Source organism: Cervus canadensis, chromosome 11, assembly GCF_019320065.1.
Source record: "Cervus canadensis isolate Bull #8, Minnesota chromosome 11, ASM1932006v1, whole genome shotgun sequence".
In the NCBI taxonomy this organism is placed as follows: Eukaryota; Metazoa; Chordata; class Mammalia; order Artiodactyla; family Cervidae; genus Cervus; species Cervus canadensis.
The window spans coordinates 25,842,317-25,854,501 of record NC_057396.1 but is presented as its reverse complement, the minus strand read 5'-3'; positions in this window follow the sequence as shown (position 1 = coordinate 25,854,501).

The window sequence follows — 12,185 nt, the reverse complement described above, 5'->3', positions numbered from 1 at the left end:
CATCACTAAGTTAAGGATCAGTCCTTACAAAGGACATTGGTGATCCCTGTGAGCCCAGCACAGGAGAAGGGGGGGCCAGGTGGGAGAGGAGGAAGGAGCCTGATTCCAGGGTGTGGATGAGTCAGCGGAAGGGAGGAATGCACTGTCACACAAGGTTATGAATTCAGGGAACTTGGGCTTGAAGGAAAGAAAAGGCATTGGCCCAGGTATGAAGGAGAATGGATGATTTTCTTCTTAAGATGGGAGAAATGAAATAAAATCAGGGTTAAATGCAGGTGGGGAAGAGTTAGTGGAGAGGGGAAGGCTGTCTTGGCTGATAGGTAGGCAAGAGTCCTTCAAGCAGACCTGAGTGGATGGGCCCCAAGGCTGGGAGGATTTTATCTTGTCTAATTGGCTTTAGACAAGAGGGGAATCAACCCTCTGCTACTGCAACAGGGAAAGGAGGTCAAGTGGAAATTAAGGCTGCTAAGTCTGCAGGGGCTGTGGGGCAAGAGACTGAGAGACTACCTCATGGTCTCGGTTCCTACTAAGATAGCCGGTCACTTGCAGAGCAGACTTAAGACTGAAGCTGGAGACAGCTCAGTACCCCTCTCAATTCAGGACCCCAGGCATCTGGCCGGTTCTTTCCTGGCATTCCACTTGCATGTGCACGCACTATAACAGGAACACACTAATGGCGGGAAGGAGAGGTGCTCACAGGTCAAGGCTTGGATAAAGCCCCCGAGGTGCTAACAGGTAAGACGAAGGGTCCCCTTCCACCGCCTGAGTCTAAGTATGGAAAAGAACAATCCTGGATTTAGAGTCCAGAGTTCAGCTTCAAGTTTTCACTCTATGATTGACCAGTAATGGCCTTGGGCACCACCTCACCTCTCAGTCTTTGTTCTGGTACCATAACCTGCAAATAGAGATGGTTACACCCACCACTAGTGCTCTTGAGAGGATTAAAGGAGACAATAGTTGTGAAATACTTTAAAAACTACAAAGTGCTGGCCATAAATGTCAGTAGTTTCTAAGCCAGGTAACGGCTTCTGTGAGCATTTCTGTACTTGGAAAGGGCTGGCCAAGGCAGGGCTCTATCAAGGCGTCTCCAGTGAGCTGGAAAGCAAGCCCGGGTGTGCCCAGAGCACACCCTCGGGTTCCAGATTAGGAGAGGCCGTCAGTGGAGTGGGGCAGACCTGGGAGGGAGGGATGTGTGTTGAGAAATGACTTCCTAGCAGACAGGGTTATGTCAACTGTTCAAAACCAAATTCCTGATCTTGTTTCATTCCAACCTTGCTCCTCCCAGTCTTCCCCGTTCACCCAGTTATTTAGGCTTCAAATAGTAGAGTCTACCATGACTCCTTATGATCTTTCACACATGAATCAGTAAATCTCACTGGCTCTGCCTTCAAAGTATATCCTGAACTCCGTTACCTCACCACCACCATCCCTGAAGTCATGGGCCAGGGGACCGCTGGCTGTCCCCTGGATTACTGCAGTTGTCCACTGGTCTTTCTACTGTTGCCCTTGCCCATCCTTAGTCTGGTCTCCAGAGTGATCCTTTTAAGACAAAATTAGATGATGCCATCTCTGCTTCCCAGCCAAGATGGAGTCTTGGAGACCATTTACCCTTGTACTTCAAACAACTAAAAAACTGGGGGAAACACATAACATGGTGGTTTTCATCATAAATCATAAGACAAAGGGGAGTGGAGGACAGATGGTTTCTGAGAGTGAAAAACAAATGAGCCTTCCACTGGCCCAGTTTACTGCCTGGAGAGAATTTCCCGACCGCAGCGCAGGGAGGGGGACCCAGGCTAAGCCCAGTGTTGTCCCTGAGTTGACGACAGGAGTTGAGACTCCGGGAAGACAAAGTCAATTAGAATTCCTGGGTCTTCCTGAGTCTTCAGCTGAGTATTGCTAGTTGGGTGTGTGAGGAAGATACGTGAAGCTAAGGGAGAGAACCAGCAGAAAGGATTAGGGGGAATGCTTGCTGGAGCTGACACAAGGCAGCCTTTCATCTAGGGCTGATCTCACCCACTGGGCTTCCCAGGTGGCTCAGTGGTAAAGAATCTGCCTACCAATGGTGGAGACCCAAGAGGCACAGGTTTGATCCCAGGATCAGGAAGATCGCCTGGAGAAGGGAATGGCAACCTACTCCAGTATTCTTGCCTGGGACACCCCATGGACAGAGGAGCCTGGCAGGCTATAGTCCAAAGGATAACAAAGAGTTGGATATGACTGAGCAACTACATGCACTATCTCACTAACTACTGAGGCAACATCCTTTGAACTCTCTTCCTCATCTCCCAGGAATCATGACATTTTCCATTCTAGTTGGTGGTGATGATCCTCCTCCTGGGCCTGTGAGACCTCTAGGGGTTGTTCTCACCATTCCTTCCTGGTGGTCCTTCCTCAGCCTTAGGTGGCTTCCTCACACACAGGAGTTGTTCAGAAGCCAAAGACCTGACCGGGCCCTTTGCAGCTCTCTGGAACTTTCTCTCTGGGAAGATCTCATCTCCAGGACTTTGCAAGGTGGAGGCCTCCCTGACTCCCACCTTCATCTCCTTGGTTGCCAGGCTCTGCCTGAGTCCCCCTCCCTTCACTCAGCATTTGTAGGGCTCCCTTCACTGGTTTCTTCTCTCTCAGATATCACTGTCCTGTGATGTCTGATGTCCTATGTCTGAAAACCATTTTGTATATTATTTTCCCCTAGGTTTTTAGTTGTTTCAGATAGGAGAGTAAATCCATTTCCTGTTACTCCATCTTTGTCAGAAGAAATTCATGAAAACTTACGATCACATGAAAACATGTATATAGATGTTTGTAGGGATTTTATTTTGTCATTGTCATCAATAAGAAACAGTCTGAATGTCTTTTACCTGGTGAATGGATGAACAAACTCCCACATCCATGTGTAATATCTAGAGTAACTACTAAGTAATAGTAAATGAATGTATATATTAAAAACAACCTGGTGTTTTTCTAGTTATTATGGAAATGATAGGATACTGACCATGTGACATCAACAAAAGCCAGAAATCTTGCTCAATTTTAATCTTTGAATCTAAAAAATAAAAAGAACTTCTATATGCCAGTATGGATGAATCTCAAGTGCTTTATGCTAAGGGAAAGAATTCAGACTCAAGAGGGCATCTACTATAAAGTTTCCTCTAAATGACACCCTAGAAGAAGCAAAGGTATCAGGACAGAAAATGGGTCCGTGGTTGCCAATGGCAATAGGTGGGGATGGGAAAGGCTACAAAGGGCAAGGGAGATGATAGGGGGTGATAGAGCCATGATTGCTTGCTTGCACACATTTGTCAGAACTGGCAGAATTCTACACGAAAAATGGTGAAGTTTATGTAAATGACATCTTTAAAAATTACAAAAAAAAAAAGATGATGTCACTCTTTTGTTCAGAACTTTCCAGTTTGTCTTACTCACTCCTCACAATTGCCCGGAAGGCTCTGTTGTTCTCACCGGTGCTGCCTCTTTGATATCTTCTTTTCCTGATACTCTCCTGCTGACTCATCCCGTGCTAGTCTTATTGTTCTCCTCGCTGTTCCCCCAAATATCAGTCTCCTTCTGACTCAGGTCCTTTGCACATGCTGTTCCTCTACTAGGATGTTCTTCCCCAGATATCCACAGAGGTCATTCTCCTATTTCTTCCTCTTCTTTTTAATTTTGACAGTTCTGGGTCTTCATTGCTACTGGGTCTTTTCTTTAGTTGCTGGGAGCAGGGACTGCTCTCGAGTTGTGGTGTGTGGTCTTCTGACAGTGGTGGCTTCTTTTGCTGAGGAGTTTGAGCTCTGGGTGTGTGGGCTTCAGTAGTTGTGGTTCCTGGGCTCTGGAGCACAGGGCTTCGTTGCTCCACAGAACGTGGGATCTTCCTGGATCAGGGATCGGACTCACGTCTCCTGCATTAACAGGCAGATTCTTTACCACTGAGCCACCAGGGAAGACCCTCATCTTTCTTTTTACATTTTTTTTTTTTTTTTTTGGCTGTGTGGTTTGTGGAATCCTAGTTCCCTCAGGAATCACACCTAGGCCCCCACAGTGAGACTGCCAAGTCCTAATCACTGGACCACCAGGGAATTCCCTATTATTCTCCTGTTTCAATCAGATCTCTGCTCACATGCCATCTCTCAGAGAAGATTCCCCTGGCTATTTTATCTACAATCACATCTTCCACACTCAGATGCTGTCTCCTTATCCTGCTTTATTTTTTTCAAAGCACTTCTCTCTAGCAGATGTATATTTGTTTACTTGTTTATTGTATATCTTCTCTAATTAGGATGTAAACTCCATGGGAGCAGAGGCTGTGTCTATCTTCTAAGGAGAATCTAGACTTTCCCTGCTTTCTTTGAAGGAATAGGATTCTCAGAGGCTTGGGTGTGCCCAGAGGGAGGGCAGCCCCTTGGGGTTCAGAATGGATTGTGAGGTCAGTTGTCTGTGTCCTTGACCTTGCCAGGCAGAGCATTTGTCACTGTCTTTCAGTTGGGCCACAGGAAGGACGGGAGCCCAAGGCCCTGACGGCTACGAGTGTGGTCTGCAGACCTGCAGCATGAGTGTTGCCAGAGAGCTTGTTGGAGATGCAGAATTTCAGGCCTCATCCCCAAAGCATAGAATCAGAATCTGCACTGTAACAAGTTTCCCAGGAGATTTCTGTGCAAGTTCTAGTCCCTGACCCAAACTCCATCCTTTTCTTGGGCACGGTCTACAGGAGGGTGAGAAAAGCCAGGGTTTGTCCTGCCCTTGATCTCCGCTTCTTTTGGGTATAAGATGGCTTTAATCAGTGAGTGTGAAGACCTGTGGGAGCAAGCAAGGGAGACCCAGGCTCTGTGTAGTTATGACTAAGGCAAGTACTGATCCGGTTCCTGAGTTTCTAGTCCCCTTCCCGTAACATATTCACATCTCATTACAATCCTGAAAGGTAGGTAGAATTAATCCCCTTTTACTCATGATAAAACCAAAGAACTGAGGAGGAAAAATAATTTTCCAAAGACATGTAACTATTAGCTGTGTGCCTGCTCAGTTGCTCAGTCGTGTCTGACTCTTTGTGACCCCTGTGGACTTGTGGCCCTCTAGACTTCTCTGTCCATGGAATTCTTCAGGTAAGAATACTGGAGTGGGTTGCCATTCCCTTCTCCAGGGGATCTTCTCGACCCAGGGATCGAACCTGGGTCTCCTGCATTTCCTGCACCGCAGCTGGATTCTTTATGGCTGAGCCACCAGGGAAGCCCCAACCCTATGAAAGAAGAGCCATTATTACTAGTCCCATTTTACAGATGAGGAAATGGAGACACAGGTATGATTACTAATAATTGTATAGAAAGGAGTTTGAAAAGATACACATCCAACTGAGATCAGTGGTTGTCTCTGATGAGGGGGATTGGGGATTAGGCTGGGAATGGAAGACAAAGCTTTTTTTTAATTTTTAAAGTAAAGCAACTATTCCCCAATAGAAATTCAAAAATATGCTATAAAATTATATTTTTATTGAAGTATAGTTGATTTGCAATGTTGTGGTACAGCGAAGTGATTCAGTTACGTATATATGCACTCTTTTTTAAAAATTTATTGTTTAATTGAAGGGTAATTGCTTTACAGAATTTTGTTGTTTTCTGTCAAACATCAATAAGAATCAGTCATTGGTACACCCATGTCCCCTCCCTTCCGAACCTCCCTCCCATCTCCCTCCCCATCCCACCCTTCTGGATGGTCACAGAGCTCCTGCTTGAGTTCCCTGAGTCATACAGAAAATTCCCACTGGCTGTTTATTTTTTTATTTTATTTTATTTTTTTGGCTGTTTATTTTACACACGGTATTGTAAGTTTCCATGTTACTCTCTTCATGCATCTCACCCTCTCCCTCCTCCCTTCCGCCCGTGTCCATAGGTCTGTTCTCTATGCCTATTTCTCCACTGCTGCCCTGAAAATAAATTAATCAGTACCATTTTTCTAGATTCCATATATATATGTGTTAGTATATGATATTTGTATTTCTCTTTCTGATTTACTTCACTCTGTATAATAGGCTCTAGGTTCATCCACCTCATTAGGATTGACTCAAATGCATTCCTTTTTATGGCTAAATAACATTCCATTGTCTATATGTACCACAGCTTCTTTATCCATTCATCTGTCAATGGACATCTAGGTTGCTTCCATGTCTAACTATTGTAAATAGTGCTGCAATGAACATTGGTGTACATGTATCTTTTTCAATTTTGTTTTCCTCAGAGTATATGCTTAGTTGTGGGGTTGCTGGGTCATATGGTGGTTTTATTCCTAGTATTTTAAGGAATCTCCATACCTTCTTCCACAGTGGCTGCATCAATTTACATTCCCAACAGCAATGCAAGAGGGTTCCCTTTTCTCCACACCCTCTTCAGCATTTATTGTTTGTAGACTTTTTGATGATGGCCATTCTGACTGGTGTGAGGTGGTATCTCATTGTAGTTTTGACTATATATGCACTGTTTTTAATATTCTTTTCTGTGATGGTTTATCACAGGATATTGAATATAGTTGCCTGTGCTATATAGTAGGACTTCATTGTTTATCTAGTCTGTATATAATAGTTTGCATCTGCTAACCCCAACCTCCCACTCCATCCCTCCTCCACCCACCCCCCGCCTTGGCAACCACAATTCTATTCCCTATGACTGTGTTTAACTCTTTACTTTAAACCTTTGGTGTTGGAATTTTTATAACTATGTAATACATTCATAATGAACACACACATACACACAGAGTTTTGAGTCAGGTGTGCTTGCCCCTAAAATCCAAATTCTTTTCTCTTCACTATGGTGTCGTCCCATGTCTCTCCTTTCTGCTTCCCATTCTGTCCCCTCTCACACTGTTCTCTAAACACAGGGCTTCTTCCTTTGTACTTGCTGTTCCCTCTAGCCACGCGCTCCTCCTGCTGTGGGTACAGCCTGTGGTCTCCAGCTATATTTCAGACATCACTGTCCCATGGCATTTGTACACACTTGTGTTACAGTGTTTCCCACTCCATCCTTAAATCCTCCCCTGAGTCCCCTAGGGGGCTGGGCTGCCTCCTCACCCCCGCCCTCTGCCTTTCTAGTTCCTGACCCATGTTCACATCCAGGGCTCCATCATGGTCTCTGTAATAGCTTGCTTTTAGGTGGGGACTTTTCTAGTGTAGGTGGCCCTGGACAGAAGCTGAGAGCACCATGGAGTCAGGCTCATCTTTCTGGGGTTCAGCTCCCATCCTTCTTAGTGGGAAGGGGACGGGTCTTCTCTCCACCAACTCCCTCACCACACCCTCCATTCCAGAGATGGTGAGGGTCACCTTTGTGAGTCTCAGTGTTAATCACTTTATAACTTTCTGTTTCTCTCTTGATTCCTCTCCCCTCTTCTAGTGGAACCACTGATACTCCGAGTGTCAAGTGCAAAGATTGGTCCATCTCCAAACAAATCCAGATCAGTGTGAGCACAAGGACTTTCAGGTTAGCTGCTGAATGTCACTCTAAAACAATCTATGTATATGTGCTTGTGTCTGTATACATCTTTACATATATTCTATATCTTTCATTATCATTCTAAGTAAATTTTTTCCTTATAATTTCTGCTTTGACCTATGAATTATTTAGAAGTGCTGTTAAACATCACATACATTTTATATTTAAAAATTGCTGCTTGCTGTTGTCTTATAACTTAATGGGGTTGCAGTCAGAGAGTTTAATCGGCTTGATAGTCAGACCAGGTTTCTTAGAAAACTTAAGCTGTATAGATTAAAGTTAATCTTAACAATTTTTTGTGAGGTTCAATCTCAGGGAAGCAGGATTTAGGGGGAAAGGACAGAGTGGCAGGTAAAGAGAGAAAGGAAACACAAGATGATGTAACCTTGAGCTGACACAGCTCTGTCAGCAACATGCCGCTGGTTGCTGAATCACGGGACTGTCTCTGGAGAACTAGGGCTTCTCTGAATAGTTTCATTCTGGGGAAGAAGGTAGAATAATTAATCTTCTGGCTCCTTTCTGTCTCCTGTTTTCCATTAAACATTTATCCCATAGACAATACCTTCCATATTTTACCCAGTCTTTCCAGACAGCCTGGGGAAGCAGAACCTTGTGGGTATAGTCTGCTAGTGCTGAGTGCTGGTGGGTATGACGAAGATCCTTCAAGCCACAGACCATCCCTGGCTCCAGGGGAGGTGGAGACCAACGTGGTGTTAGGAGAAGAGGTGGTGACAGTTGAAAGGGCTTTAGAACCAAGGGAATGAAAGGAACTAGAGCTGGGGCAGGCAGCCAAGCCAGTGACTTCATCCAAGTGGTGAGAGGATGGGGGATGCAGACAAGGCTGAGGAGAAATTGATGGATGTGGTGGGTGCCCACACTGCCTTTGAAACAGATTGAGACTTACTTTATGAACCAGTATGGAGTTAATTTTTTTTTTTTTTAACAAATGTGCTTGAGAAGGATGGTTACTTTCTAAGCATTGAGTACAAGGTCCTACACATGTGTATTAATCAAGTATGCTAAGTATATTGTTTACGCATCTATGTGTGTGTGTGCACACACCCAGTGGTGTCTGACTTTTTGCAACCCCATGGACTGTAGCCTGTCAGGTTCCTTTGTTCATGGGATTTCCCAGGCAAGAATACTGGAGCAGGTTGCCATTTCCTACTCTAGGGATCTTCCCGACCCAGGGATTGAACCCATGTTTCTTGCATCTCCTGCACTGGCAGGCAGATTCTTTACTACTGCACCACCTGGGAAGTCCCTAAGCATCTATACTTCACTAATATTTTACCTGTTTGACCTAATAATCATTGAGAGAAGTATGCTTCAAGTTTCCTTTATGATGGTGGATTTATCAGTATCGGCTTGAATTTCTTTCAGTTTTGAGATGGTTTTAAAACTATGCTTATATGTTTTTTTAAAAAATCTATTTACTGAGAAAAAATTCAGATATACAGAAAAGTAGGAAGAATAATAAATATCCATCACCTAGATTCCACACTTGTTGACACTTTTCTATCATGTTTCAACTTTTTTTTAAATGAATTACAGCTTTGTGTCATTTTATCCCAGACACTTCTGTATGAATCTCAAAAAATTAAAGATATTTTAAAGTAGAATATTATAATGAAATTAACAATTCCTTGTTATCATCCAATATCCAGATAGTATTCATATTTCCCCAGTTAGCCCTTACCTCAAATGTCTTTTGGGATTCTCAGGTGGCTCAGTGGTAAAGAATCCACCTGCCAATGCAGGAGACACGACGCAGGAGATGTGGGTTTGATCCTGTGTTGGGAAGATCCCCTGGAGGGGGGCATGGAAACCTACTCCAGTATTCTTGCCTGAAGAATCTGATGGACAGAGGAGTCTGGCGGACTGCAGTCCATGGGGTCACAAAGAGCTGGACGTGACTGAGAGAGCGAGCACACATGCAGGAAGGATCCAGTCAAGGTCCACACCCTATATTTGGTTGTTACTCCAAGTCTTCTCTATTTTTTGAAATATTACTATTGTTATTTTACTGTTTATATTGGCTGTGCTGGGTCTTCACTGTGGTGCATGGGATCAGTAGTTGCAGTCCATGGGCTTAGTTGTAATATGTGGGGTCTTAGTTCCCTGACCAGGTCTCTTGGTCTTTAGAATGTCCCGCCTTCTGGATTTGTCTGTTAGCTCCCAAGGGTGTCATTTAACTTATTCCTCTAATTCTTATATTTCCTATAAACTGAAAATTAGATGTAAAGGTTTGACTTAAGCATATTTGGTAAGTTACCTTTAGGTGACAAAACATCAGGTATACGTTATCTTCATGTTGGGAGGCATATAATATCTGGTTGTTCCACTGTTAGTGAGTATATGACGACAGTCTGATCTTTTGATTATATTTTAACGTTTAAATTTGAAATCTTTTTCTGTTCAGAATTTTCTCTTTTTTATTTTTTGTTAATTTATATTTTATTTATTAAATTTTGGCTGTACTGTGTGGCTTGTGGGATCATTGTTCCCTGACCAGGGATTGAACCTGTGCCCCTTGCATTGGGAGCTTGGAGTCTTAACTACTGGACCACCTGGGAAGTCCCCTCTTGATTTTATAACTAGGTTTTCCTCTTGAGATTAGCAAGGAATCTGTGAGGGTTGTACTTGGGCTTTATGCAAATATCCTGTTCTCTGTCAACCTTTCATTTAGTGGTTTTAGCATCTGTTGATGATACTTGCCTGAACCAATTATTTTATTGACAATGTAAAACATGATTTTCTACCATTCATCTATATCAATTTGCTATATTTTTTCTTTAAAGAAGAGCTTTCCCTCACTACCTTGAGTCATCTTGTTAACTGCAAGTAGATTTTTATGGCAAAACAGAACAATGCTCACTTTTTTCTCTCTAAATACAATTTCCTAATAAAGACTTGGTGTGATAGCTAACTCCTGTGGTGACAAAGAGATGGCATTTTTTTTCATTTCTTTTTTCTTCTCTTTGTTTACAATTTTTTTCTTTTTAATTAATTTTTTATTGAAGCATAATTGCTTTACAGAATTTTGTTATTTTCAGTCAGACCTCAACATGAACCAGCCATAGGTGTACATACATCCCCTCCCTTTTGAACCTCCCTCCCATCTCCTACACCATCCCACCCCTCTAGGTGGATACAGAGCCCCTGTTTGAGTTTCCTGAGCCATACAGCAAATTCCCGTCGGCTATCTATTTTACATATGGTAATGTAAGTTTCCATGTTACTCTTTCCCTACATCTCACTCTCTCCTGCCCTCTTCCCAGGTCCATAAGTCTGTTCTCTATGTCTATTTCTTCATTGCTGCCCTATAAATAAATTCTTCAGTACCATTTTTCTAGATTCCGTATATATACATTAGAATATGATATATATCTTTCTCTTTCTGACTCACTTAACTCTGTATAATAGGTTCTAGGTTCATTCACCTCATCAGAACTGACTCAAATGCATTCCTTTTTATGGCTGAGTAATATTTCATTGTATATATATACCATAACTTCTTTATCCGTTCATCTGTCAATGAACATCTAGATTGCTTCCATGTTCTAGCTATTGTAAATAGTACTACAATGAAAAATGGGATACATGTGTCTTTTTCAATTTTGGGTTCCTCAGGGTATATGCCTAGGAGTGGGATTGCTGGGTCATATGGTGGTTTTATTCCTAGTTTAAAAAAAAAATCTCCATACTATCTTCCATAGTGGCTGTATCAGTTTACATTCCCATCAATAGTGCAAGAATGTTCCCTTTTCTCCACACCCTTTCCAGCATTTATTGTTTGTAGAATTTTTGATGATGGCCATTCTGACCAGTGTGAGATAATATCTCATTGTAGTTTCGACTTGCATTTCTCTAATAATGAGCAATATTGAGCATCTTTTCACGTGTTTGTTAGCCATCTGTGTGTCTTCTTTGGAGAAATGTCTGTTTAGGTCTTTTTCCCACTTTCTGATTGGGTTGTTTGTTTTTCTGGCATTGAGTTGTATGAGCTGCTTGTATATTTTGGAAATGAATCCCTTGTCAGTTGTTTCATTTGCTATTATTGTCTCTTATTCTGAGGGTTGTCTTTTCACCTTACTTATAGTTTCTTTTGCTGTGCAAAAGCTTTTAAGTTTAATCAGGTCCCCCTTGTTTACTTTTGTTTCTATTTCTGTTACTCTAGGAGGTCGGTCACAGAGGATCTTGCTTTGATTTGTGTCATCGAGTGTTCTGCCTACTTTATACTTTCTGGTCTTATGTTTAGGTATTTAATCCATTTTGAGTTCATCTTTGTGTATGGTGTTAGGAAGTGTTCTAATTTCATTCTTTAACATGTAGCTGTCCAGTTTTCCCAGCACCATTTATTGAAGAGGCTGTCTTTGCCCAATTGTATATTCTTGCCTCCTTTGTCAAAAATAAGGTTCCCATAGGTGCATGGGTTTATTTCTGGGCTTTCTATCTTATTCCATTGGTCTGTATTTCTGTTTTTGTGCCAGTACCATACAGTCTTGATGACTGTAGCTTTGTAGTATAGTCTGAAGTCAGGAAGCTTGATTCCTCCAGCTCCATTCTTCTTTCTCAAGACTGCTTTGGCTATTCGGGGTCTTTTGTGTTTCCATATGAATTGTGAAATTTTTTATTCTAGTTCTGTGAAAAATGCCATTGGTAATTTGATAGGGATAGCATTGAATCTGTAGATTGCATTTGGTAGCATAGTCA